Source organism: Nycticebus coucang, chromosome 7 (genome assembly GCF_027406575.1).
Source record: "Nycticebus coucang isolate mNycCou1 chromosome 7, mNycCou1.pri, whole genome shotgun sequence".
Classification (NCBI taxonomy): Eukaryota; Metazoa; Chordata; class Mammalia; order Primates; family Lorisidae; genus Nycticebus; species Nycticebus coucang.
In genome coordinates, this window is record NC_069786.1 from 69,978,987 (window position 1) to 70,005,563 (window position 26,577).

A 26,577-nucleotide genomic window follows, 5' to 3' on the forward strand; every position below is an offset into this window, starting at 1 on the left:
TTCTACTACTTTGAGAGTGTTTTTGTCTTTTCCTTGACCCATCTGGAGTTTGCTGCATATTTCAGTATGAGGGAATACTCATTTTTTTTCCAAATGAATAGTCAATAATCTCCCCATTATTTATTAAGATTTCCTTTTTTCTATACTGCTCTAAACTTCCACCTAAAATCTATATCAAATCTCGGTTTATCATGCATCAGTTTCATACATCCCTATTCTCCTCCAATGATCTATTATTATACGATGCCAGGAATTACATTAATTACTAAAGCTTAATTGCAGCTTGATGTCTAATAGGATGATATTGGCTATTTTGTACATTTTCTTTTCCTGACGAATTTCATACCCAGCCTGACACATTTCTCAAAAAAGTTCCCTTAGGGTTTATTTAGGTTTCCTTTTCTGTCATTCTCAGATTTCTAAGTTTTTTTTACTTGTTTTTATTTTTGTTCTGGGTTGAGCATGTGTATTTAACTCACATCTGATATGACTTCATTGCATTGTCAATTAACTATACCTTAACCACAATAAAAATAAAATCATCATTTTTGCTAGATATTTTCCAAACTTCTCCAAAATTCACTCAGTTCTCACTAAATGATTGCAGGTCATCTCGCTCAGTTTCACGGATCTACATTCTGCAATTAGCTTGCTCTGTAAACAGACAAGGGACTAATCCATGAGGCCACCACTTATGAGGTTGCTCGACTCTGATGGGGGTCTGGCAAACCTGCTTTGAGAAATTCCCAGCTGCAAACCTCCTCTGTACTGGGTTCTCCTCCTCATTTCAACCAAAGCAGCAACATCTGGGGCCATTTCATACACTCAGGTTCTATATACAATTTCATTTGAAAGCAAATTCCCTGGATGAGAAAAAAAAAATAGTTTTGAAAATCACTGTGTTGTGGTATGAAAAAAACTCAGGAGACAACAGGCCATTTGTTCAATGCTGGAACAAATTCAAGGTTGTTGGCTTTCTTATGGAGGCATGTGACCTACAACCTACCCTGTCCCCTCCACCTGCTGAACTGGGGCTTCACCCACCAGCACCTGTTCTCTTAATTGCCAAAGTCTAAAGTTGCACCTTCATTCAACAATGAAGAGCTTCGGCACTATGAGGCTTCATAAGAGGGTGCAGTGTTCTATCCAGAGTCTAACAAATTCGGCTGCACTAACGATATTTAGAGAAGACTGTCTAAGGACTGTGTGATCTGTGTACTCATTAAGTATTCTCAAGGTCTATGCCTAGGCTGGACCGAGTTCAGTGGTGATTACAACTAATTGATCACAACCAGTTACAGATTCCTTTGTTCCTTCTCCACTCCCACTGCTTCACTTGACTGGCCTTAAAAATAAATAAAAAATAAAATAAAAAGATCTATCCCTAGATGGGATTGAACAGCCAGAAGGATCAGCTCTGAGAAAAATCACCTTTACCCAGCTAAATAATATGTTCTGGTCTTGTTTTAAGGTCATTTCAAGAAAGAGTCAAAAATCCCAAGACCAGAGATGTTGATGTGGATGTGGAGAAAAGGGAACACTTCTACACTGCTGGTGGGAATGCAAATTAATATATTCCTTTTGGAAAGATGTTTCGAGAACACTTAGAGATCTAAACATAGATCTGCCATTCAATCCTATAATTCCTCTACTAGGTATATACCCAGAAGACCAAAAATCACATTATAACAAAGATATTTATACCAGAATGTTTATTGCAGCCCAATTCACAATTGCCAAGTCATGGAAAAAGCCCAAGTGCCCATCGATCCACGAATGGAGTAATAAATTGTGGTATATGTACACCATGGAATATTATGCAGCCTTAAAGAAAGATGGAGACTTTACCTCTTTCATGTTTACATGGATAAAGCTGGAACATTTTCTTCTTAGTAAAGTATCTCAAGAATGGAAGAAAACGTATCCAATGTACTCAGCCCTACTATGAAACTAATTTATGGCTTTCATATGAAAGCTATAACCCAGTCATAACCTAAGAATATGAGGAAGGGGAAGAGGGAGGGGAGGGAGGGGGGAGGGGGAGGGTGATTGGTGGGATTACACCTGCGGTGCATCTTACAAGGGTACATGTGAAACTTAGTAAATGTAGAATATAATTGTCTTAATACAATAACTAAGAAAATGCCAGGAAGGCTATGTTAACCAGTGTGATGAAAATGTGTCAAACTGTTTATAAAACCAGTGCATGGTGCCCCATGATCACATTAATGTACACGGCTATGGTTTAATATTAACAAAAAAAAGAATAAATAAATCAATGAATAAATGAATGAAGTAACAATCAAATTTAAGAGGAATCAATTTGCAAAGCAGGAAACTATAGTTTTTATCACCTTAGGCAGCTTTATTTGAAAGTATATTAGAAAAATAACTAATCATCTTAGCCTCTTCTCAGTTCCAATAAATACTGCACAGCCAAAATAAAGTATAATTACCAAAAATATCTCATTGTTGGTTATAAAATTTAACGACTACAATCTACGTATCCAACACAGAACTTATCCTCAAATGAAGCATTATTTTTATCTTTAATATTTCCAGATGCTAAAACTTCGAAATGAATGTGTGCTTTGTGCCAAAAAGAATGATTTAGTCACTTTCATGGATTATTTAAAATTCTGGATTTTGTAATGGGAGATGTAATGAAAATTTCAGGATAGATTTACTTTGCTTAGAACTTTACATTGAAGAGCTGCATTTTTAAATTAAGGCATATAAAATAATAGACATGTGACGGCTATGTCTCATCATAGAAATGAGCCAGAATGGAGGATTTTACTAACCACTTACTCTATGCTAAAAAAAAAAAAGTAGTTCATGGCACTCCTTACTCTACTCCAGTTGAAAAAGTGATTTCCTTAAAACACAAAAAAGGGAAGGAAAGAAAGAAAGGCACAGAGGAGGTAAGAAGGGGAAAAAGATTGAGAAGGAAGGGAAATGGAGCAGGAAGGAAGAGAGGGAGGGAGGGAGGCAGAAGGAAAGGAAGTCAGTCTCTTCAGCAGTATAAAACATTATCCTCAAGGATACCGTATATACTTTATGTTTAAGAGGGACTTCTATTAAAGTATTATAATACTCAAAAAAATGGTAGAACCATTGGCCAGAAGGTTTATTCCCCAGACCTTTCTGCAGTGAGAGAGGCTCCGCTCTGCACGTCACTCCTGGTAAGCTGCTCCCATAAGGAGCAAGTGTCTCCGCACTTTGCTGTTTTAGCCACTTAAGAACGGCAGGGGCAAGAATCACTGTTTATGCAGCTCTCTCTCAAGTAATGCTTGAGTTTTTTTGTTTATTCTTAGGCGAATTCTTTTCTAAGGATGATGTATAAGTTTCTAATAATGCATTACTTTAGTATTAAGTTTCACTAGGCTACGAAAAGGAGTTTTTCTCTCTCTGCAAATGTTTTATCAGGGCCATTTTATCCTTTTCGTTTAGTATGAAGAGCTGATAGCTAACCATTCCTGATAAACATTTGGTCCTGACATCTTTAGGTGATCAAAGAACCCATGAGAGGAGGCCTGAACTTCTTGGTCTCTGGCCTCTCCTGTAACAGAAGTGCATGCAAGTAAACCCCCTGCTGGGAGGGGAACAAAAGCACTGCCTGAGAAACACACAAATTAAGCGACATGGGAGCAGGAGGCATTTGGCCTGGAAAATAGATCAGCGAGTCTATTCTGTTATAATCTGCCAGGGGATTTCTAAAACACACTAAAACAAAATACTTCCCAGCACGCGACTGGAAGAAATGGACATTTATCCAGCCATAAACATTCCTGGCTCTGAAGGATGACAGAAACATACACAATTCATCATCCTGCCTGCCTCCCTAACTGCTTAGATTCATAAAATAAATAAATAATAGTAGAGAAGTTTTTACTAGGAGAAACTGGATATGAAAGCCTGGTGAGGAGCTTCACTCTCGCCCCCGTTCTGCCTAATATGACCGTGCAGGATCTGGCAGGTGCACAACCGACTCCACAAGACAGATTTATCCACATGCATCAGAAGACATTTTGTTTTCCAAGTTCATTAAAGCTGGAAATTGGCTAACTCTGAGACAGGGAGGAAGGGCAGCATTCATCTCTGCCTCAGGTGTACAGAGGGTTTTGCTGAAGTCAGGGAAAATCCACATTCTTGCCTCAACCCCTAATTAGCAGGGAAAATGTGGGCATATCGTTAGGCCACTCTGAGTTTTGGTTCCCTAATCTGAAAAATGAGGGGGCATTTTTTTCAAGGTATACAGATGAATCTGTAACAAAGTCGGGAGCTTGACTTACGTCGTGGAAAGCACCTGAGACCCCGTCAGTTCTACAACATGGAGGGTTCAGCAAATCTTTGAGAGGCTTGAGTCTGCCCCCTCATTTTGTAGATTAGGGAACCAAAACTCAGAATGGCCAAAAGATATGCCCAAAGTTTCCCAGCTAATTAGTGTTTGAGACAAGAAGGCAGATTTTCCCTGACTTCAGTGCAACCCTCTCTATATCCGAGGCAGAGCTGAACGCTGTCTACATGGCCCCTGCTCCTGCACAAATGGCAGCTATGGTTCCCACAGAGCTGAACTGGCAAGTGTTTCCTGTCTCCCTAGACCACGAGGCTCCAGAAGATAGGGATGTGTTTTAGCCACAGAGCACAGCACCCAGCACACACTTCAGTAGGAAGTGCTACTCCTACAGCAGCTAACTTAATGAGTGCTTGGTAGTTCATAGCAGGCCTGTGCTTCCTCCTTAGCACATTACCTCATTCGGTCCCTACAATATCCTTTGAAGCAAGAGCTATTGTTGATCCCACTTAACCAATTTGGAAACCGAGACTCAGAGGTCAACACACTCAGGGCAGGGCAAAACCTGGACTCTCGGGTCTGTCTCACCACTGGATCTTCATTCCATGAGTGAATAAATGAATAAATGTGTAGGTGGATTAGCCTATCTCTGGTGCCATGCATTTATCCCCACTTTAGCTTTGCCATTTCAGAAATGTCCAGGCTGGGAAAATAAAGCCATCAACAACTTTTCATTTCTACAGCATAAAGGAGGTGGTTATGCATGTGGAGAGATAATGACTAGCAGGCTGGCTAGGGCCTCCCTGCAACCGAGGTCTGTAGACTGCTGGATCTTTTCCATATTTTGAGATTTTAAATGTATTAAAACATCAATACATACCCCAAACAGGATCACACAAATAACAGAATATTATAAATGTTCAGTCTTGGCAATGTAGCCTCATTTGAAGGCAATGTCAAAATGTAAATTTCAAGGCTAGGACCAAAAGGTCTTCCAGGACCACCCTTGGATAAGTCCCATGAATCTTAAAGCCGCCCATCCTAATTCATGTATGGAGTTGTTGTTAAAACTGTTTGCTATTATTCCAGCAAAGCATTTACTGTACAAGGTACTTAATAATCACCAATTATATTAAATGGCTATTTCAGCGACTGTTGGCATTGATCCAACAAAGGAAAATACCCTTCTATCACATAAAGTTACCCTCTATCCCACACCCACTTGTCAAACTAGATTCAAGTAGCTGTCTTGGCACAAGCAGCAACAGGATAATGAATTTCTCAACTTCCTTCTCACCAATGCCAAAGGATGGTACAGGCGGCAGCTACCAGGAAAACTGCAATCCATAGCCACACACGATACACTGCCTTGAATATCCAGAGAGTTGTCATTCAAATCAAGACAATTGCTATATTGACTCCTGGGTAGTCTGAGGATTGTTCAGCAATGCCAGAACTTTCTCTGTGGGTCAATAAAGATTGTTTAAATTATCTTTTTATAAATTATTATTTGAAAAAATTATTTTGTTACTTACATTTCCATTTTGGGTCTCAGATTTGGTGTTGAACTGAGTATTGGAAATTCTCGATCTCATCAGAATTGTAACTAAATTGCATAAATTTGTATGTCTTTTACAAGATTTTCTATCTATGATTCTCCAGGATTATAACAATATAAAGAATTTGTGGGTGGCACCCATAGCTCAGCGGGTAGGGTGCTGGCCACATACACCGAGGCTGATGGGTTTGAACCCGTCCCAGGCCAGCTAAAATCAACAATGACAACTGCGACAAAGCATTGTGGCAGGCACCTGTAGTTCCAGCTACTTGGGAGGCTGAGGCAAGTGAATTGCTTAAGCCCAAGAGTCTGAGGTTGCTGTTGAGCTGTGACACCATGGCACTCCACCGAGGGCGCATACTGAGATTGTCTCAAAAAAAAAAAAAAGAATTTGTGATTTGTCAACCTTTGATCTATGTCTACCATGAGCTGAAAGATACCATGTCCACATCTGATATTCCCAATTCTCACCCACTTATCTTATTGTAATGAAACTTCACTCACTGAAGCAGGACAACTGAGCAGTGGCTCACAAGTGCCTTTATCCTATGCAATTGTGAACAGCCTACCCTTTTACCAAGGAACACCCCACCCTCAAACCTTTCCTGTATTCTTTCAGCAAATATAATAAGCACCTACAATGTGCCAGGAACATGAGAAATGTGTTGTTGGTGCTCTGACTAAAACTGATAATGCATTTTCCCAGAACACTGACATTATCACTCTTAGTCTCAGGAAAGCAGAGGCCTAATCCAGAATGCAGGACTCAGGAATTCCCATGCTGTGAAGTGCCTCTGGTGCCTGGGGCAGACGGAGGATGGCTGTGCCAAACCGGACCAGAACCTCTGTGGGCTTTAGTCCCTGTTTCTCACCAACCTATGGGCTCCAGGCCTCCACTGCTTTCCTATAACTGTGGGTTGACAAGATGCCCCACGAAGCTCCAGCACTCATACCTGTGAGGTCCCCCAGGGTGTTACTAAGGCTGGGCCCTGATTCTGAGAGGGCAGCCTAGCAAAGCCATCATCCCTGTTGCTCAATGTGGCTTGTCATGGGTTCAGAGGAGACTGAGCATCAGAATAGTGCTGACCCTCTGATTTGGGGTGACTCAAATTGCCTATATAAACAGATGCCCCAAGAGAAAAAGTATGACCTGGGGATTCCATCACATTCTAGGGGCCATTCTGGTCATTTAATCAGTCAAATATTTTCAAAGCAGGTTAAGAATCCTTAAAAACTTGAGTATGGGGGACTGCTTTCTGATTTTCAAACAACTAATTTTCAGATGAATTTTTGGAATTCAATCCATCCTCAATGGGACAACGTCCACATCATCCTATGTATGTGCTGCAGAGCTCACTTAGCACGACAGCCAATTGTTCCATGAAATTATCTCTATAAATCCCTTTGGAAACAATCCAAGGAGACACCAAGTACACGTTTCTCTGTCTTACTATGTTTTTCATTCATACACTTCAGAACACCTAACTAAATACATTGCCTCCTTTTTAAAGTAGAACGGTTTCATTATGCATTTTCTTTAAAGAACAATGTTTTTTGAGACAGAGTCTCACTATGTTACCCTGGGTAGAGTGCCATGGCATCACAGCTCACAGCAACCTCAAACTCTTGGGCTCAAGTGATTCTTTTGCCTCCATCTCCCAAGTAGCTGGGATTACAGGCATGCGCCGCAACACCCAGCTGTCTTTACAGCCAGGGTCTCGCTATTGCTCAGGCTTGTCTCGAACTCCTGAACACGAGCAATCCGCCAGCCTCGGCCTCCCAGAGTGCTGGGATTGCAGGCGTGAGCCACTGTGCTCAGCCTGAATAACAAATATTTATAGGAGGTTATAATCTAATTGAGTTGAGACCTTTTACTAAGAAAACAAAATGAAAATGCTCTTACATAACACATGAGAATATTTTCCTCAAGAAATTCTTTTGGCTTTATAATCTTGTCAGAACCGCATCTGTTTTTTCTTGTGTCTCAACAACAACAAAAATGACACAGCCCTCCATAGCACTAAAACATTTTTTAAAAATAAAAACAAACACTGGGAAAATGACACACAAATATCCTGAAAAGGATTCAAAAACTCTCCCACTCGGGCAAAGATTCTTTCCCTCCACGCCTCTCTCTTCTCCCTGTCTGTTCTACATCTGTTCACCATGCGCACCCCTTCCACCTACAGGAGTCAGAAAGACCCCGTGGAGGGCGTGGTGTAGGCCCATGGGGGCCCAGGGAAAACAGTCAGCCACTTCCATAATAGGTCTATGGGAATGTGAAAGCCGGAGCCATGGCCTGAGCCAAACGGAAATTGAATTGCTGCCTCAGTTAATTGGATATTTCTGTTATTAACTTAACCAATGAAAAATTTCATACTCAATATAAAAACCAGCATTTAAAGAATGGTATGTGCACGTATTTGCCATCTACGTGAATATCTATTAAGACTGTCGAGCAAATATGCTGTATTCTGCGTGTTTAGTGTCAATGACTGTAAGACATCCTTAAAAACCTGAGTATGGGGGACTGCTTTCTGATTTAGTCAATAACATTTCATGGTCTCCAGGAAGCAAATGAACTCTACTCTTCTTGACCGTCCCATGGCATCATTTAAGTCAACTCTTCCAAAACCAAATGTTTATGATCTGTTTTTTGAAATGTATTACACACACAGTGGTAACAAAGCACAAACTCAAGAAACAATTGAAACTCGCCATGCTGAAGAATTGATGGATACTCTTCCTTTGGGGTTTGTACAGGTTGATGTTTTCATAGTTGAATTGAAAACATACCTATTAGCTCTTCTTAGGACCAGCAAATGGGTGGGTTGCCATTGTTTGCTGACCACGTAAAGAAAGTCTACCTTACTGTGACCAGGCTGTGTGCTAACTCAATCTTTATTGAGTAAATTATATTTAAATTCACCAGGAGAACTGGTTATTGTTAATATATTTAAACATATCCTCTGGTATAGACTGAAGGCATCAAATCATCCTCAAGAAAAAACAAAAACAAAACCTAACACTGAATTTGAATCTTAAAGCATCGGATCTGAGAACTGTGAATCGCAGCTCTATGTCATGTGAAAGGGTGAGCAGCGGGTCAGATATCCCAGCCTGGTCACTTCTATAACCGTCAAGACTGGGCTATGTTACCTCAATTGGTGTCATTCTTTGCATTCAATAGCATGAGTATCCTTCTTGAGACAAAAGCCATCAAAAGGTCATTCCAGCTTAAAAACTATTTAATAATGACAGTAGGAACTAACTTGCTGCCCCACTGACAGGGACAGTGGGGAGGCAGCACCTCTCATCTGGTGGCCTGAGAGAGAAGCAGGAGGGCCACACCCAGGTGTTCATGCAGCAAGCTTCTGAGCACAGTTGCCTCCTTGGACAATTCCATTCAAGGTTCCTTCTCTTCAGCTACACATAGGTTACTCCGGCCAGAAATCTGCCTCTGTCATTCCTCCTGTCCCTCAGGAAGACAGTTCTCCCTCAGAGCACCTAGCGTCCCCATGCTCCCTGTGCCATGAGGTCCCCTCTGCCCAAGCCCCAAGATTTTCACTGCATTTTTGTTTTTTTGCCTCTAGTCTGGCATACTTTCTGAGAATCTTCTGCCAAATCTAGCAGTTCTAACAATAAGGCTCCAAAGCAAAGAGAAAATACGGGTTATTTTTGACATCCAGAAATGTAATGGAATTCTCTAAAACAGAGATTTGTATCTCCTGTTAATATAAAGACAAGTTTAATGAGTGGTGCTATGGACTGAATTGTGTCTCCCCTAAGATTCACATGTGGAAGCCCTAAGCCCTAATTGTGGCAGTATTCAGAGACGGGGCCTCTGAGAGGTAAGTAAGTTTAGGAGGAGTAGGGTTTAGTAGGTTTAGGGGTGGGACCCCCATGATGGGATTAGTGTCTTTATAAAATGGGAAGCCAGAAAGTTTGTGATTGTGTGCCTCACACACTCTCTATCAGGTGGGACTCAGCAAGAAGGCAGCCACCTGCCAGCCAGGAAAAGGGCCCTCCCTGGAACCTGACCATGCTGGCACCACCCTCCAGACTGTGTTGCTCTCTAAGTCACCTAGTCTATGAGATTTTGTTATGGCAGCCTAAGCTGATTAATACAAGTAGTTTTGATGAAGTTGTTCCTAAAATCCTTTCCAGCTCAAAATTCTTTGAGCCTTGTATAATTCATAAAAACTCTGCTCCTGTTGGTACAGGCAGTGGAAGGGGGGTGGTTACTAGCAATAAGGGGAATGAGATGGTTAGGATCAGATAATCAAAAAAACATTTATTTCATTAAATAATGACAAACTATGAAAACTCTAAAAAGGGAGTAAAGCCATGACCTGAGACTTGTCAGATACGAATTCTGTCTTGACTTCTTCTAATGTAAGTTATCACTATCTTACGGCGCCAGCCACATACTCGGAGCTTGGTGGGTTCAACCCCAGCCTGGGCCAGCTAAACAACGATAACTGCAAGAAAAAATAGCTGGGCATTGTGGCAGGCACCTGTGGTCCCAGCTACTTGGGAGGCTGCGGCAAGAGAATCGCTTAAGTCCAAGAGCTGGAGGTTGCTGTGAGCTGTGACACTACAGCACTCTACCAAGGCAACATAGTGAGACTTTGTCTCAAAAAAAAAAAAAAGTTGTCACTATCACTATTTTCTGATTGACTAGCTTCAGTTCTAAAACAGAAATGGCCCCTTACCTAAATGTACGATATTGGTAAGCCAAACCAAAAAGAAAATATTGTTTCACAGTATTGTATAAAATATAAACTTACCGTTCTGATTAGTAAGCTATTAAGACTGGCCAATTTAGGCCAGGCACAGCGGTTCGTGCCTATAATCCCAGTACTTTGGGAGGTCAGGTCAGGAAAATTGCTTCAGGCCAAGAGTTCAAGGCCAGACTGCGCAATACTGCCAGATCCTATCTCTAAAAATAATAAATAAAAAATTAGCATATAGCATGGTGGTGTGCACCTACTTGGGTGCTTAAAACAGGAGGATGGCATAAGCCCAGGAGTTTGAGTCTACAGTGAGCTATGATGATGCCACAGCACTCCAGCCTGGGCAAAAGAGTGAACCCTGGTCTCCATAAATAAATAAGAGATTAAAAAATTGGTAGACTTAGTGATGGCCACACAGGGTCTTGGATGAGCTGGGCATGCTAAAAAGAGAAGTGGATCATTTTGACATCAAGAGATGAAATGGTGACCAAGCTTGATGCTTTTACACGCGAGGGCTGCTTTCTCGTCTGTTCTGGAAGTTTAGCGGATCCTCTCCTCTAGACTCCTCCCTACATACAACCCACACGCAAACACCCTCTATCACCCTGAGTCATTCACACAAAACTAGGTCTATAGAGACAGGAAGTAGATTAGCCGCTATCTAGAGCTGAAGGACAGGGATGAGGGAATTGGGGTAGTAGCTTAAGGGTGAAGAGTCAGCCAAAGTTTCTTTTAGAGGAGATAGAAATACTCTAAACTTGACTGTGGTCTCGATTGTACACATCCGTGACCATACCGAAACCCACTGAATTGTATTCTTTAAATGGGTGAACTGCGTGATGTGTGAATTATACATTAATAAAGCTCTTTCTAAACACATATATCTGGGTTATGCCTAATGTCCAGTTTCAGGACAGGGGACAGAACGCAAAGGAGGATGTGAAAGGGGCCCCACGCTGGAGCCATGGCCTCACCACCCTCTAAGTTGGCTTCCCCGGAACACCGCCCTCTTTAAAGGGCCGAGTCACCGCATCCGGGATCGCCCTCCCCCAGACCATTGAATGCTTTATGAAAGCTTCATTCAGAATGGATCTGATGAGCATAAAGGATCCACACCTGTGAAGGTGGAGCAGCGACTAGGGTCTCGGAAACCTGGCGGGGCCTCCATCAGGAGCACATTAACAAGCAGGGACTCTGTCGCTGCAACACACCCAGTGCCTGACTCCTGTCCAAAATTCTAATTAACAGGAATCCGTATTTTCACACAGCTCTGGCTGTTTGAATATGCAAGAGCCTAGTCAATGCTCGGAAGACCCCAGCACCCCTCAGAGCGCAGGGCTCTGCACCGCAGACGGGCCTCCCTGTCCCGGTCGTAACAGCGCAGCAGCTGCGCTCCCCAAAGGCGGCAGTGAGTCCTGCGCGTGCGCAGAAGACGCGCTCGGCTCCCGCCGCCATCTGCCCGGCTGGCGGGTGCGCAGCGTTAGCACAGAGACAGCTGCCCTGACAATGAGGGAACAGCAGCGCTGCCTCCGCTCCTCTAGCAACAAGGAAAAAAACCGTCTACAGAAAGAATATGTAAAATTGCTGCAAATTTCAGATGCAACTGCTATTATGTCTCCTCACAGCTAAATGAGCACACTCAGTGGGATGAGTTCTGTTTAGCAACTGTAACAATTAGGCACATTTATATAGAATAAGACACTAACAAGGCTAAAAGACTATTGTCCTGGACAAAGAGTTCCTCTCATGGGCTCCACCGTAATAAATGATACCTTAAGAAAAAAAAAAAAAGCCTCTTGCAAAATCCTTCTTTGAAGTAAAATGACTATCACTAATTACTTTCTTGTGAGCACAAATAAAAATTACTTTCTTCAAAAATTCTAACTAAATAAATTACTCCAGTCAAAAAGATGTACTCAATTAATTCTTTATTAAGGGTGTTACAGAACCCAAGTGGTTGTTCTCGGAGAAGTTAGGCAGTGCCAGGAAAACATTTACCACGTAGCTTAGAAAAAGTTATTTACATAGAAAAAGTTCTAAAAATGAAAAGAAAAAAAAACCCTCAAGGATTATTTATGTGTCTCAGATGACAAGGAAACAAACACACACACAAGTACAGGTATGAAGAACATTTCAGGGCCAGAAAAAACATCAGGAGCTGCTTGGAGCAGAATCTCTAGGCCCCACCCCAGATGTACTGATTTAGAATTTGCATTTTAACAAGATTCCTGATGATGTGGGGGGTCATATACAAAACAATCTACTGGGGCATGGGAAGAAAATATTAGCATTGTTGTTATTATTAATATAATAAATATTACCGTTTTAAGTCTACTCTTGAACATTTCCATATAGAGATGACAGTAGTCGTATACAGTTTATAAATAAATAAGTGCCCCTACACTGGGGGCGGACACTCAAGAAAGGTTTGGAGACTCCGCTCCCGGCACTGGGAGTTAGGCTGGGAGGGTCTGATGGGATCTCTATTGATAGACAATCCAGGCAGTGGTGAGGCTTGCAGACGGGGGTGGAGACCTCTTAGGTTTTATACATACAGTGACTGGATTTGAAAACTTGTCCCATCCTGGGAAAGAAGGCTTGGGACCCTGATAGTTCTTTTGGAAAGGAGGCATGCCCTTGGGCAGAGGCACGGTGCTTTGCACTGGAACTGCCAGGTATCAGGTTTTCCTGGAAAATCTGCCTCAAAACTTCCATTTGCCTGTTGAAGAGTCAAGGACTGAGCACTGATTCATCATCACCAGGTCACTGCTGGGCAGTTTTGTGCCATAACCTCCCCCTCTCCCTTCTCAAAGCAGGTGTGGTCCTGTGAGGCAGGTGGGAGAGTGATCCCAGGGCACAACTCTGCCCCCACCCCACTCCTCCCAGGCCCAAGCTCCACCCCAGGGTGCTCAGGTTCAGGGGACCAGGGAACTGTGTTGCCAGTTTCCGGCCCCAACCCACACACCATCTTCCACAAGCTGCTTTTGACTATTCCAAAGAGTCCCAGGCTAAATCTCATGAGCCATCTAAACAGACACCCGCCAACTGGAATGGAAGTCACCTTGCTGGGGCAGGCATCTTCCTCTATCTGCTAGGTTGGGGGTCCATCTGGGGGCCCTGGGAGAGGGATTGGAGGCGGGCACACAGGGAACCACTAGGGGAAGGCCTTTTTCTAAAAGGTGAGCAAATCTTTTAGTGTTGTAATAACCAGTATAGCCATGCCAGGGAATATACCAGCTGAATGAGGGGCTTAAATAGATGGGTAACATGTGGCTGTTTTATGAGTTTTCCCCATTTTCTCTTCATTATTATGCATCGGACAGCAGGGGGCTGGGATCACAGACAACTGGGGGCTTTGCCCACAGACAGGTACTAAAGAAACTAAATACACACATAGCCACAGAACATTTCTTAAAAGTGTTATCTGCATAAAGATAGAACTGTCTGAAACATCATAATGTACTCTACAGAGTCTTGACTCCCCAGATAGCATGGAAGAAATGTACATTTTTTTTCATCCTAATTGTTTTCAGACCACTGACTAGAATTACAGCATGAAAAGGCCACTGTCATTTTCAGTATACATTTTTAATAGACATTGTTAAACATTTAGACAAAATATTATTTTTAAATGGCAATTCTTCAACTGGTAAATGTAATTATCTAACTTTATAAAGAAAAAAAAAACCTGACAATCAAAATATTCTCTTACTGCCTTAGCGAAACACCTAAAACATCTTTTCAGCAAATGAAATGATTCTTCATTTTATGCTTTTAAAAATGCATTAGGGTAATTGCTCTGCAACAAATCACCTTCTCTGCTCTGAGCTTGGCCGCCATGTCCCTCACATGTCCATCAATTGTACACATTGTCATGATATCCTGATGATCACCAGGGGTGAGTCCCCCTAACAGCATGTTTAGAAGAGTATTCAGTGGAACAATCTGCAAAATAATTATATTTCAATGGAGATATTATACTGTGAAAAAATCTATTATGTGTCAAGTGCTAAATGAAGCAGTTATAAAACCAAGACACATTTATTGGTGCTTTTAATCAAAGCAAATAACTTTTGCAAGCTTATCATTCCATTGTTTTCTCACGATTTTAATTTGCTTCCTTAATAACAAAAATACACTTTTCAACTAGCAGCCATCACTTTATATCTAAATGAACAAAACACCAGATTTTTTTTTTTATTAACATTCTGGTTTACTGTCTCCACATGGTTTGAATCTGTTTTCCCAAAGTCCTAGGGCAAGAAAAAAACAAGTACAGAAGTGACTCTCTTTAAAAGGTTGTCCAGAGGCCTCGTTTTCCTTAAGTCCAAAGGGAGACTAAGGGACCCTTAACCCCATCTGCTGGAGGCAGAGTTGAGGATTTTTTGCTCCAGTGCATTTTATTAGTTCCTCTGCCAAGTTCAAAGTTCAAGCAGAAGAGTCTCTTCACAGGCTTTGTGTGACACACAGGTGTACTTTCCTTGAACATGCCAGTCACCACCACAGTGGGAGCTCTTAGCCACCTCTCAGGACTAAATTTCAAAATCTACATTTGTATTGCCAGAAAATTTTGAGCATATAAACTCTTTTAAACCTCAAAATGTCATATAAGGCTTTAGGCTTTCATGATGGCTTGCCATTTCTTGGTAAACTTGACTACAAACACTTCAACCTGCAATATTCATGAGAATAATAGCTTCGTGAGAATAACAGCTCACATTCCCCCAAGGCTGATTATGGGCCCGGTCCTGGTTTAAATGCTGTATAAGCATTCACTCCAATGATACAACAATCCTGTGGAATAAATTCTAAGATTATCCTAGTTTACAGATGAGGAAACTAAGACGAGGGAGATTAGGGAGCTTGCCCCAGCCAATTTCTCTCCATGTCCCCTGTATTTGCTCAACATATATTTACTGACAGCAGCAAACATGCTTAGGAAAGTTTTCTTCCATATAAAACCATTTCAAGATCTTGTTCACATCTCAACTTCCCTCCAAATCTGGATGCTGGTCAAAGTCACTTGGGTCGGGAAGTCCCATGTCTACTGAAGTTGTAGGGAGCTAGAGCTCCCAGAGTCTCTGGGCAGTCTTTCCTCTAAGGCTCAACAAGCCCTAGTGAGCGGGAAAGTTTTGAATCACTTCCCTGCCTCCTTCTGCCTTTAATTTTATTTGTAAGAAGAAAAATCTATTTGAAATCCCATCCAAACTTCACAGTAGGATTTCCCTTTTAAATATCTGCCTGCCTGTTTTCCAAGCAGGAAGTGTAACTAATCATAACATTGTGATTGGAAGAGCCCGTAGAGGGCTCTCAGCGCCTCGGCCTGGCTCTGGGAACTCTCTATGCTCCTTGTGGCTTGAGGCCTGAGAGAAGAGGGCCTGCCACGAGGAGGGTGCTCCATCTCCGCTTCACCCCTGAACCTGTCACCACAGGCCACAGAGAGGAAAGAGTGATGTCTGGTTCTGGCCATCTCAAAATCCAGCCACTGATGGCCGCCTGCCGGCCATTCCCTCCCTCCTCCTGCTCCCACCCTGCAGCCACCCAGCTCTGCCCACTTGTTATGGTAAACCTTTGCCATCGGAAAGGGACTAATTATTACAGCCCATGTGCCACAGTGCCATAGATCTCAGAAAGGAGAGTGTTGATAAGAGCCTTTCTGGAACAAGGAAAGTCAGCCAGATGCTCAGTCCTGAGGGGGAAGGGGATCTTGTGAATTGCAGGAGGGTGGGGGGAAGAGAGAGAAAGAGGGGGAAAGTGTGTGAGAGGGAGCATGTGTGTGCGTGCACAAATGTGTGCATGGTGTGTGAGCACGTGCGTGCATTTAGTCTGGGGAGGAGCAGATCTTTTGCTGGAGAAATCACTCAAGTTTAGATGAAGAATTTTCTTCTCAAGATCACAAGAGTTGGGTCTCTTTGCAACTATTATATTGAGCACTGATTATGTGCCAGACTCTGTAAGCATTTTGCAAGAATCCAACATACATCCTATGAAATACATGCTATTATCTCCACTTTACAGATGAGAAAACTAGAATTGAGAGAGGTTAGATGGTTTCCTCAACATCACACAGCTAACAAACAGTGGAGCTTGGCATCAAACTAGAGTCTGACGACAGAGTTGGCACTCTAAACTCTGTGCTAATACTTCATCTTATTTCTCATATTAAAGATGCTGTGTGCACTAGTCACCCCTATTTTTACCCTTGGATCCAAACATCCACACCCATTTTTGCAACACTGCAGAGGCTGAGCTAGAGGTTCTCAGATGTCAGTGAACAAAGAACCCTAGGAGGAGCTTGCAAAATACAGAGTCTTGGCTACAGCCTAATGCTTCTGATTCCTCTTGTCTGAGTCAGGTCCTGGCCACTTGCATTTTCAGCAAGCATTCCTGCTGATTCCGATGCCCAGATTCCAGAGCTGAGGTAACTGATGTTTCTCTCTTTCTTAATCCCAGGCCTCATCCTGCCTCACCATTCCCAGCGCTCTCACTGGTCTAGGGATGTGAAAGCACAAGACCAAAATAGAGTAAAACTTGGAGAGATTGTTTATTTCCTCATTCACTGAGGAAAAAAATAGTCTATTTCATATAATCTCTAAATATAGCAAAAATAAAAAGCAAGCCAGCTTATTTCAAGAGACTGTAAGTTCTGTGAGAGCAGGCACAGTGCCGGACACTTATGAGACAGGCATTAATTATGTACGGAATATTTAGAGATCTTACAAATATCTGTGAAGTAGTCGAAGATTCTATGAAGGAAGGAAGAATGAAGAATAAAACCAATCTACTCAATTTTAGGCATTTCTACTAACAAAGAAATTTGTAATCTTTAAAGCAGAGTTTCTCAATTATGGCACTATCAATACTTTTGACTTGATGACTCTTTGTTGGTGGGATCTCCGGTGCATCGTGGGAAGTTTAGCGGCATCTTTGGCCTCTACCTACTAAATGCCAGGACCATCTTCCCTGCTCCCCATCATGACAACCTAAAATATCTCCAGACACTGTCAAATGTCCCCAAATGGGTAGTGAAATCATTCCTAGTTGAAAGCCACTGTTTTAAAGAAAAAGAGAGAGAGAGAATTGAATGTTTAATTTGCCTTCAAATTTTTCTGATTCCTTTCAGACCACTATCTCTACTAACATCCTACCCTCCAAAAGAGTATTTTTTTTTAATGGCCTCAATTTCTGGAATCTTTGCAGAGCTCATTTCAGGACACTTTTTCTAGGTTGCTTTTGAAAGGAGATTAATTTCAAATTTCAGAACATCAGGAAGAGAATATAATAAGAATTTTTACAGAGAAAGAAGCACAGTACATATACAAAGAAAGAAATCAGAATGATCTAGTAGTCCTTCGGGATGCTATGAGACATAGACAAATATCGCGGAGATTCTGAGGGAAAGAATTCACCTAGAATTGTGGACTCAGCCCAGTATTCAACCAAATAAGAGATTTGAATAAATTTATATTTATACATGAAAGTAATTTTTAAAAAATTACTTCCCACATGCTCTTTCTTAGAGACTCAACCAAGAACAAAGCACAAGACCCAGGAAGCAGAATCTCTAACATGGGATAGCCACACCCAAAAGCACCTAGTCCAGGTTTGAGGGAGAGTGAGGACAGTGGGACAAAAGTTGGTTGAGAGTTTGGAACCAGACCCATCATTAACAGGTATTGACTGACATCTGTTAGCAAATTCAGAGAAGTAGCAATGATATGCATTTGGAACTCAGCAAGTAAAACAAACAGGCAATTATTTACTTCGGAAGAATGATTAAATTGTACTTTTTGGGCAGTGAACAATATTTGCACTCTCCTAGCAATGTAAACACTGCCCATTCATTGAACTGAGATTGTGATACAAGTATACGCTATGGTTTGAATGCGTTGAAACTTGTCCCCGTTGTGCTGGTGTTAAGAGGTGGGGCCTGTGGGAAGCCGTTAAGGAATGAAGCCTTCAGGAAAGGATTAGTGCCTTTTGGAAGGACTGCAGGGACTAGCTTGGGCCCAGTTTTGCTCTTCCTCTCTTCCACCAAGAGAGGACACCTAGACAGTGCCATCAATGAGGAACAGGCCTCACAGACGATGAATCTGCTGGCACCCGCCTTGATCTCGAACTTCCCAGCCTCCAGAGCTGACAGGAATCAATATCTACTGTTCATAAATTACCCAGCCGCGGGTACTTTGCTACAGGAGCACAAACAGACTAAGATAGTACTGCAGTGAGTGAGAGAGGAAGGAGGCAGGAAGAGAGCTAAAACATCACCTAAATGCACAGAAAAGTCCACAGGCAAGGACTAAGTGTGAAGCAACAGTGTGCCCGTGTTATCTGGAAACAAAGTATATACCAGGAGAAACGGTTAAAAGAATTGAAAGTAGTTGTCTATCAAGAAAAAGCCTCGGGCGACACCTGTGGCTCATTGAGTAGGGCGCCGGCCCCATATAACGAGGGTGGCAGGTTCGAACCCAGCCCCGGCCAAACTGCAATAAAAAATAGCCAGGCGTTGTGGCCGCGCCTGTAGTCCTCTCTACTTGGGAGGCTGAGGCGAGAGAATCGCCTAAGCCCAAGAGCTGGAGGTTGCTGTGAGCTGTGATGCCATAGCACTCTACCGAGGGCGATAAAGTGAGACTGTCTCTACAAAAAAAAAAAAAAAAAAGCCTGGAGATGGGAAGAGGAAGGCAGAGGACTGCTGCTATTTGTTGGAAGCCTTTCCTCCCTGGTGGTTGCACTATGTGCACAGACCGCCCCGATAAAAATAAAAGTCAACGTAAGATAGAAATAAACACACAGCTACACTGACACAACCCTGGCACCTGAGCACACTGACCCGGGACAGCTCTGACTGCTGATGCCACAGCTGCTCTGGCCATGAGTGCCCCTTGCTGCCAGCCAGCGGGGGGCTCCCTCTGTCCTCCTGTGTGACATATTAGGAACCATGACAGTGTCTTCTGGGGGTCTTTCTTTCTAATTTCTGGCCTTCTTGCTGCCACTTGCTTCTGGATTTCCGGGGCCCTCTGCCTGGCAGGTGCAAGCCTCCCTCTCTAGGCTGCCTCCCTCCCTGGGCTCCCACCCCTGGGCTACCCACCTCCCTGGGTTGCCTCCCTCTCTAGATTGCCTCCTTCTTCTCCTTCCAGACACACTCAGTTCTTCCCCATTCAGGTGTCTCCTCCTACAGAGGCCCTCTCTTGCCAGCCTACCTAAAAACAGCACCTCCAACCCTCTACTGTCTCTGCTTGCCCTACTCTATTTCATTCTTGTAGTAATTAATACCTGAAATACCTGTTTACTTGTCAATCCCCTCTCTCTCAAGGACCTTGTCTTTGCTGACATATCCCCAAGCACTAGAACCATGCCTGGCACCCAGTAAAAACGAAATAAATATTTGGTTTTTGTTTTCTGTTTTGTTTTGAGACAGTCTCATTTGGTCACCCTCAGTAGAGTGCCATGGCATCTTAGCTCACAACAACCTCAAACTCTTGGGTTCAAGTGATCCTCTTACCTTAGTCTCTCAGGTAGCTGGGACTACAGGCACCCACCACAATGACTTACTATTTTTTTGGAGATGGGGTCTCGCTCTTGCTCATACTGGTCTGAAACCTGTGAGTCCAGGCAATCCACCTGCCTTGGCCTCCCAAGTGCTGAGATTATAGGCGTGAGCCCCTATGCTAGGTCTAAATAAATATTTGTTAAGAGGATGTATGACTGAATGGGCTGGAGGATGAATGAATAAATAATGAATCATTTAATGCTCTCATGCTATACATTGGGTCCCAACCTAGAGCTTGTGCCATTCTTGAGTTAAGTAATTTTCAGGTGACCTCCAGTTACTTCCAGAGACTGCCTCCTCTGTCCCTACGTCTGCCTTCCACACCAAAACCTGCCCTCTGACCCACGTCCCCTCCTACCTCACTGTGTTTCCTGTAACTGCAGGTCACCATCTCTGAGAAAGGAATCTGCTCTGAGCTTCTTCAGTGGACAGGTTTCGTGCGTATTCTGCATAGTTGAAAGTTTTTAAGCCTTAAACATCAGGTATCTAAGAGCACAGGACGAGGACAGCCACTAGAGTAGCAGGGTAAAACAACGCAGGGGTGCTTGACGGAGAGAAAGCTCACAAGAAATTGCACACCTTCCTCTGACTCCTTTGTACTTGGAAGATTTTAATTTAGGGGGTGACTGAGTGACAACACTGACAGACCAATGCCATTGGTAGAAGATGTTTGTGATTTACAATTCCCTAGATGAGAGGACATGCCACACCATGCAGGGCCACATGGGGTAGCACCTTTCCTGGGATTTCTATGGGAAAGGCAGGGCAGGGGAAACAGCACGCGATTGGCTAGTTTCAATAACATCAGCAAGCTCTGGGCTGCAGGGGTGGTGTCTAGCTGTCTCATACCTGGCCCTGGGGATGTTGGAGGGGGAGATGTTGACTGGTGCGTAGGGATTATATTAAGGAAGAGGTTCCAAATAAGGGCTCTGGATCACAAGGGAGAGGAAAACAACTTTGGCTTAGGTTGGACCTATAATTAATGTATGCCACGTAGAAAAACACAGAATCTGAGAAAGCACAGTTAAAATGCCACCTAGACAATGATTACCAAGTCTTTTTTTTTCCTTTGCTAACGCTAGATACAGCAGACTGAGAGGCAGAGAGTGGGTGACTAACAGATTCTAAACTTATTCATCTCCTGGAGGTGTCTTTAAGAATGTGCTTTGTGAGCTGGGTATAGTGGCAGATGCCTGTAGTCTCAGCTCCTTTAGAGGCTGCGGTGGGAGGAATATTTCAGCCCAGGAGTTCAAGGCTTCAAGGCACTATGGTTATACCTGTGAACAGCCACTGCACTCCAACCTGAGCAACATAGCAAGACCCTGTCTCTTAAAAAAAAGAAGCAAAAAACAACAAGAAAAGTGCCTTGTATGTAGTCTACTGATTTCTATCAACATAAAAAATAATCTTTTAAAAAGGTTCAGTGGCATGAAATATTTGATAATTCACATTTTAAAAATTTCCTCAACAAAAACAGATAACCCATAAGACTCAGAAACTGTACTGTAGACTGCAAGAAAATGTAAAACTTCCAAGTAAGATGCTTTTTAGAGATTGGTAGGATTTTATTTCACCAAGGGCATTAAAACATCCATTTTAGAATCAGAACAATCATTTTCTCAAATTAATAATAATTAATGTTCCTAAATCACAAGTAGGCAATTAAACTCTTCTCTAATTCACAAGTCATGTCAATATAGACTATGAAGTAGAAAATACAAGGATGTTTTAATTGAAAAGTGAGCGTGACACTCCCACTTCTCAATGATGTTTAATATTTTTTAGCAATACATAGTATCTTCAAGATTGAGTATCGCTGTTCTTGGTGGTTGTAGCGATGCTTACAGGCTTCCATGGAGTCTTGTTGCTATCCCATTTCAGACAAGTGGCACCAAATGAACCAACAAGCATTTATTGGACTGTATTGTCATTGTCTCAGAAGTTATTTATCTTTTGGTCCTTTGGACTTCAGGAAGCACAACAGAGCCAAAAGATCGTAAGGTTTGGACCAAGAACATGCATGGAATGATGAGAGGAAAATCAAGAATTTAACCAGCAGAGGTAAACTGGGGATCAGGTGGGTTTCAGTATGAAGACAGAGTTCCACAGAGAAAGGAGTCTCAGGCCAGGGCCCAGGGACTGGATAGTTCTCAGGGAAGAGACTACCAAATCTGTCATTTTCCCAGGCGGCAAAAAAGGATGCTGGAAGGGAGAAGGACAGGCATGAGCTGACTGCCTGAGTGAGGGAGCAGAGGCTGAACGCATGGAGTCAGACAAGGCCTTTGGGCTTACTAAGATAAGTAATAGGGAGGTGCAGAGGGATCTAGGGAGGAGGAGTAGCCTATGAAAAGCAGCTTGTGGGGTAGATCGGGAAGAGGGATGTGCCATTTGTAGAAAAGGCTCTTAGGAGAATCCAGACATAAGGCAATGGGCCCCAGGGAAAAGGACAACTATGGCCATATTTTGAAGAAAGAAATAGCCAAATATTCTCAGTGAGGGGACCAAGTACCAGGTGGAGGTGAACAGCAAGCATGGGCCATGGATTTCAGGAAATCTGGGAATCCCTGCCCCACCACTTACAAGTGAATTGTAATTGTTGATTAGTTCTTTCCCCCAGGAACTGATGATGGCATCAGCCTCATGTGTGGATTGTGAGGGCCTAAGCAGGGACACATGTCAGCACAGGGTTGGTGCATAGTGAGGGTTCAATCAATGGATAATAATATTTTTGTTATTTTAATTTTATTTTCTTGCAAGACATTGCTGAAGAGAATTTTTTTGTAGAAAGCATATATGTTGTTCAGTGATACTTTTTAAAAAGCAGAGAAAAAAATGTTCTGAAATTTGAATAGTTAGCATAGACAATTGAATAATTTCTGCCTTTTCTGGAGGTATTTTTCTATCTCTGGCCTTCTCTAATAAAAGATTGCAATAATCAGTTCTCAATTAGCTTTGTTAATGGAAAGGAACAGTGACATAGATAAAAACAAACCACAGATAGTCCAAAAATGATTTACTGCCACTCACAGGTTCCCCTCCACCCCCAGCCTGTCCCCTTCCCGACGCTCTCCAATCAGCACCTGCAGACCCCCAACGTGCAGTGTCAGAAGGAGACTGTGGGTCACACAGATAATCTACTCAAGGGTAATGGATTTGACTACAATTTAGCATTGATTAATTATAGTGTCCAATTTTAATTCAGTGCTATTCACTAACTAATTAGATAAGGTTTTTCTATGTTCTATTTTTGGCACAGAAAATTCCAAGCGTAGGTACTTAAAAATTAGCAGTGCTGTTGAAATTTAATAATTATTTGTCCCCAACCTCACAATGAGGGCTGTTTGAGGGTCAGGAGACCTACCTTCTTCCCAGTCCTACCTATAGCAGGGACTTTGTGACACCAGGTAATCAGCTTGACTTCCCTGAGTTGTTTCCTTGTCTGTAAAGTGGAGGTGGGGCAAGGCGAATGTCTGAGGTCGCCTCTAGGCTACCATTCCAAGCAAGGCCATAGCTATGAGGCTTATCAAACATGTTTCCCCTTGGACTTGTACTCATAAATGTATGGTAGGTGTTTTAGCCTGGAGCAATTCTGCCCCTCAGGGTACATTTGGCAATGTCTGCAGATATGTTTATTGTCATGGGGTGGGGGGGTAGGTAGGAGAGATGTGTGGTACTGAAATGTGACATGTGGAAGCGAGGGCCCAGGACAGTCCTTCACAACAAAGAATCACAGCATCCAAAACGTTCATAGTGCTGACGTGGAGAAGCCCCAATCCATGAGAAGGTATTTTGACATAGGTCAGTAGTCTAGGACTTGCCTTATTTTGGAACAGAAATAGAAATTTGACTTAAAAGATAATTGAATATTAAATATTCAACTGAAACACCAAAGATTCTATAATATAAAATATCCCAAATGAGGTACCAGACCACCATGGGGAAATTTTAAAGAGAGTTATAAAAACTGAGTAGCCCTAAAACCTACAAGAAGGATATGAAAGTGTTGAAAATGTGGATATCAAGAAAAGAAATACAAAAGGAATTCTTTTATTTATTTATTTATTGGGGGGGGGATTTTGGCCAGGGCTAGGTTTGAACCCGCTACCTCTGGCATATGGGACCGGCGCCCTACTCCTTGAGCCACAGGCGCCACCCACAAAAGGAATTCTTTGGCAGAGAGATGCCGCCCTGTGTGACTCCTAACTCCACTCCACCAGGGAAAAAGTTGGGTGGAGCCATTTTGAATTTGCTTCTAGAGTATTTGCTGGAAGCCACAGAACTCCAAAGTCTTTTATGGAGTGGCAACCCCAAAAAACAAAGGATAAAAAGAATGCAGCAGTCCACCTCCTGCCCCCCAAATTGGAGAGACCCTTCTGAGGAGGCTCTGAAGAGCCCACCACCTGCCCCATCAGAGTAAGATTCACCCTCGAGCATCTGCCAGACCTAGCTGGTGCAATGCCACCTCACAGCAGCCCACTAAAGTCAGCGTGTGCTATACTGGTTTCCTTCTCGCCTCCCAGCTCTGATCCCAGTGGAGCTTCGAAATTAGAACGTGGAAGACATGAAAGTAAAAGCCACCATCTTTCCTTCGGGCCAATGGCAGGTGTCCTGTGAAGAACAGGATGGCTGGGGCAGGAGAGGTCTCACTTTAAAATGTATATTAGAGCACTGATTACATTTTAGACTGAAATTGTATTTCTAAATTGAGACTGTACGTTTTGGCTTAAGTTGATAGAAAGATTTTCTACTCCTTAAGCGACTAGAACATTCCTGAAATCTGTCAGAGCTTTTATCCAACAAAAATCTCCCCACTGAGTAAATTCTAAAGAGTAGTGGAAATCAAAAATAAGTTTCATGTACAAATGACTTCATAAAAAAAAATAATAAGTTTCACTCCAATTACATCTTACCTGTCACACTTGCTCAGCGTATCAGTGATACACACAAACTTACATTTTTCCTTCATCTAGAAATGTGGTCAAGATTCCTTAAGAGCTCTTTGCCTAACGGGGGGAAAAAAACAAAAACAAAAACCTTGCTTAAGGGAGACGCTTTAAAAAAAAAAAAAAAAGGAAAATATCAAACTTTTAGAGCTCACAAAAAATAATTTTTTGGTTTCTAATAATTTTTAATTTCATCAAAATTAAATTTCTATTTCATTGAACTTTGTACTTTAAGGGAGAAAAATATCTCATCTCTCTGTTCTTAGATTCAAAGCTCTCCAAAATTATAAATTCAGCTGTGATTTCTCCCAGAACTTACAGGCTTGACTTTGATGATCTCAAATTCTCAAAATTTGATGTTAATATCTTCGTCATATATTTCAAGGTGATGTACTTTTCAGTTATTGACATATACAAGTATTCTAATTGTTTTGTTAGCTATAGGATCCTGATAACACTTAAAAACAGTGAAATCCAAATCTTCTATTTACATGGCCTAAACTAATTTCTCCTGGGTGTCCTCAAAGGCACAACAGAGAGGTTTGAAATTAGTGCAAATGTCATGCACAGATGGAATATAGATTTTGTATTTATTTCATTGACAATCACACGTAAGTCTTCACCAAGAATTGTTTTTAGGGCCGGGTACGGTGGCTCACGCCTGTAATCTCAGCACTTTGGGAGGCTGAGGTGGGAAGATGACCTAAGCTCATGAGTTCAAGACCAGCCTAAGCTGGAGCAAGATCCCATCTCTAAAAATAGCCAGGCATTGTGGCACACACCTGTACTCCCAGGTACTCGAGAGGCTGAGGCAAGGGGATTGCTTGAGCCCAAGAGTTAGAGGTTGCTGTGAGCTGTGACGCCAGGGTGCTCTACCAGGGGTGACAAAGTGAGACTCTGTCTTAAACAAAATTTTTTTTAATTAATTGTTTTTATTTCTCTTTTTTTTCCTACTTCCCCTGATAGGATTACAATTGAAGAGAAGGAGAATAATAAGTAACTTTAGAATATTTCCCAGGGTCCTGAGATCCTGTTAAAAGTGTAGTCCATGAACCAGTAACTACAGCATGACCTGAGAGCTCATTAGAAATGTACAATCTCGGTTTGGTGCCCGTAGCACAGTGGTTATGGCACCAGCCACATACACCGAGGCTGGCGGGTTCAAACCTGGCCGGGGCCAACTGCAACAAAAAAATAGGTAGGTATTGTGGTGAGCGCCTAAGGTCCCAGTTACTGGGAGATTGAGACAAGAGAATTGCTTAAGCCCAAGAGTTTGAGGTTGCTGTGAGCTATGATGCCACGGCATTCTACTGAGAGCAACATAGTGAGACTCTATCTCAAAAAAAAAAAAAAAGAAGTGTAAAATCCCAGGCTCTGTCCAGACCTACTGGATCCCAGTCTGTATTCTAACAAGATTCCTAGGCGATTCTCAAAGAATATTCAAATTGGCAAAGCCATGATTGAAAAGGTCTACAATTGCGGAGGCCATGATT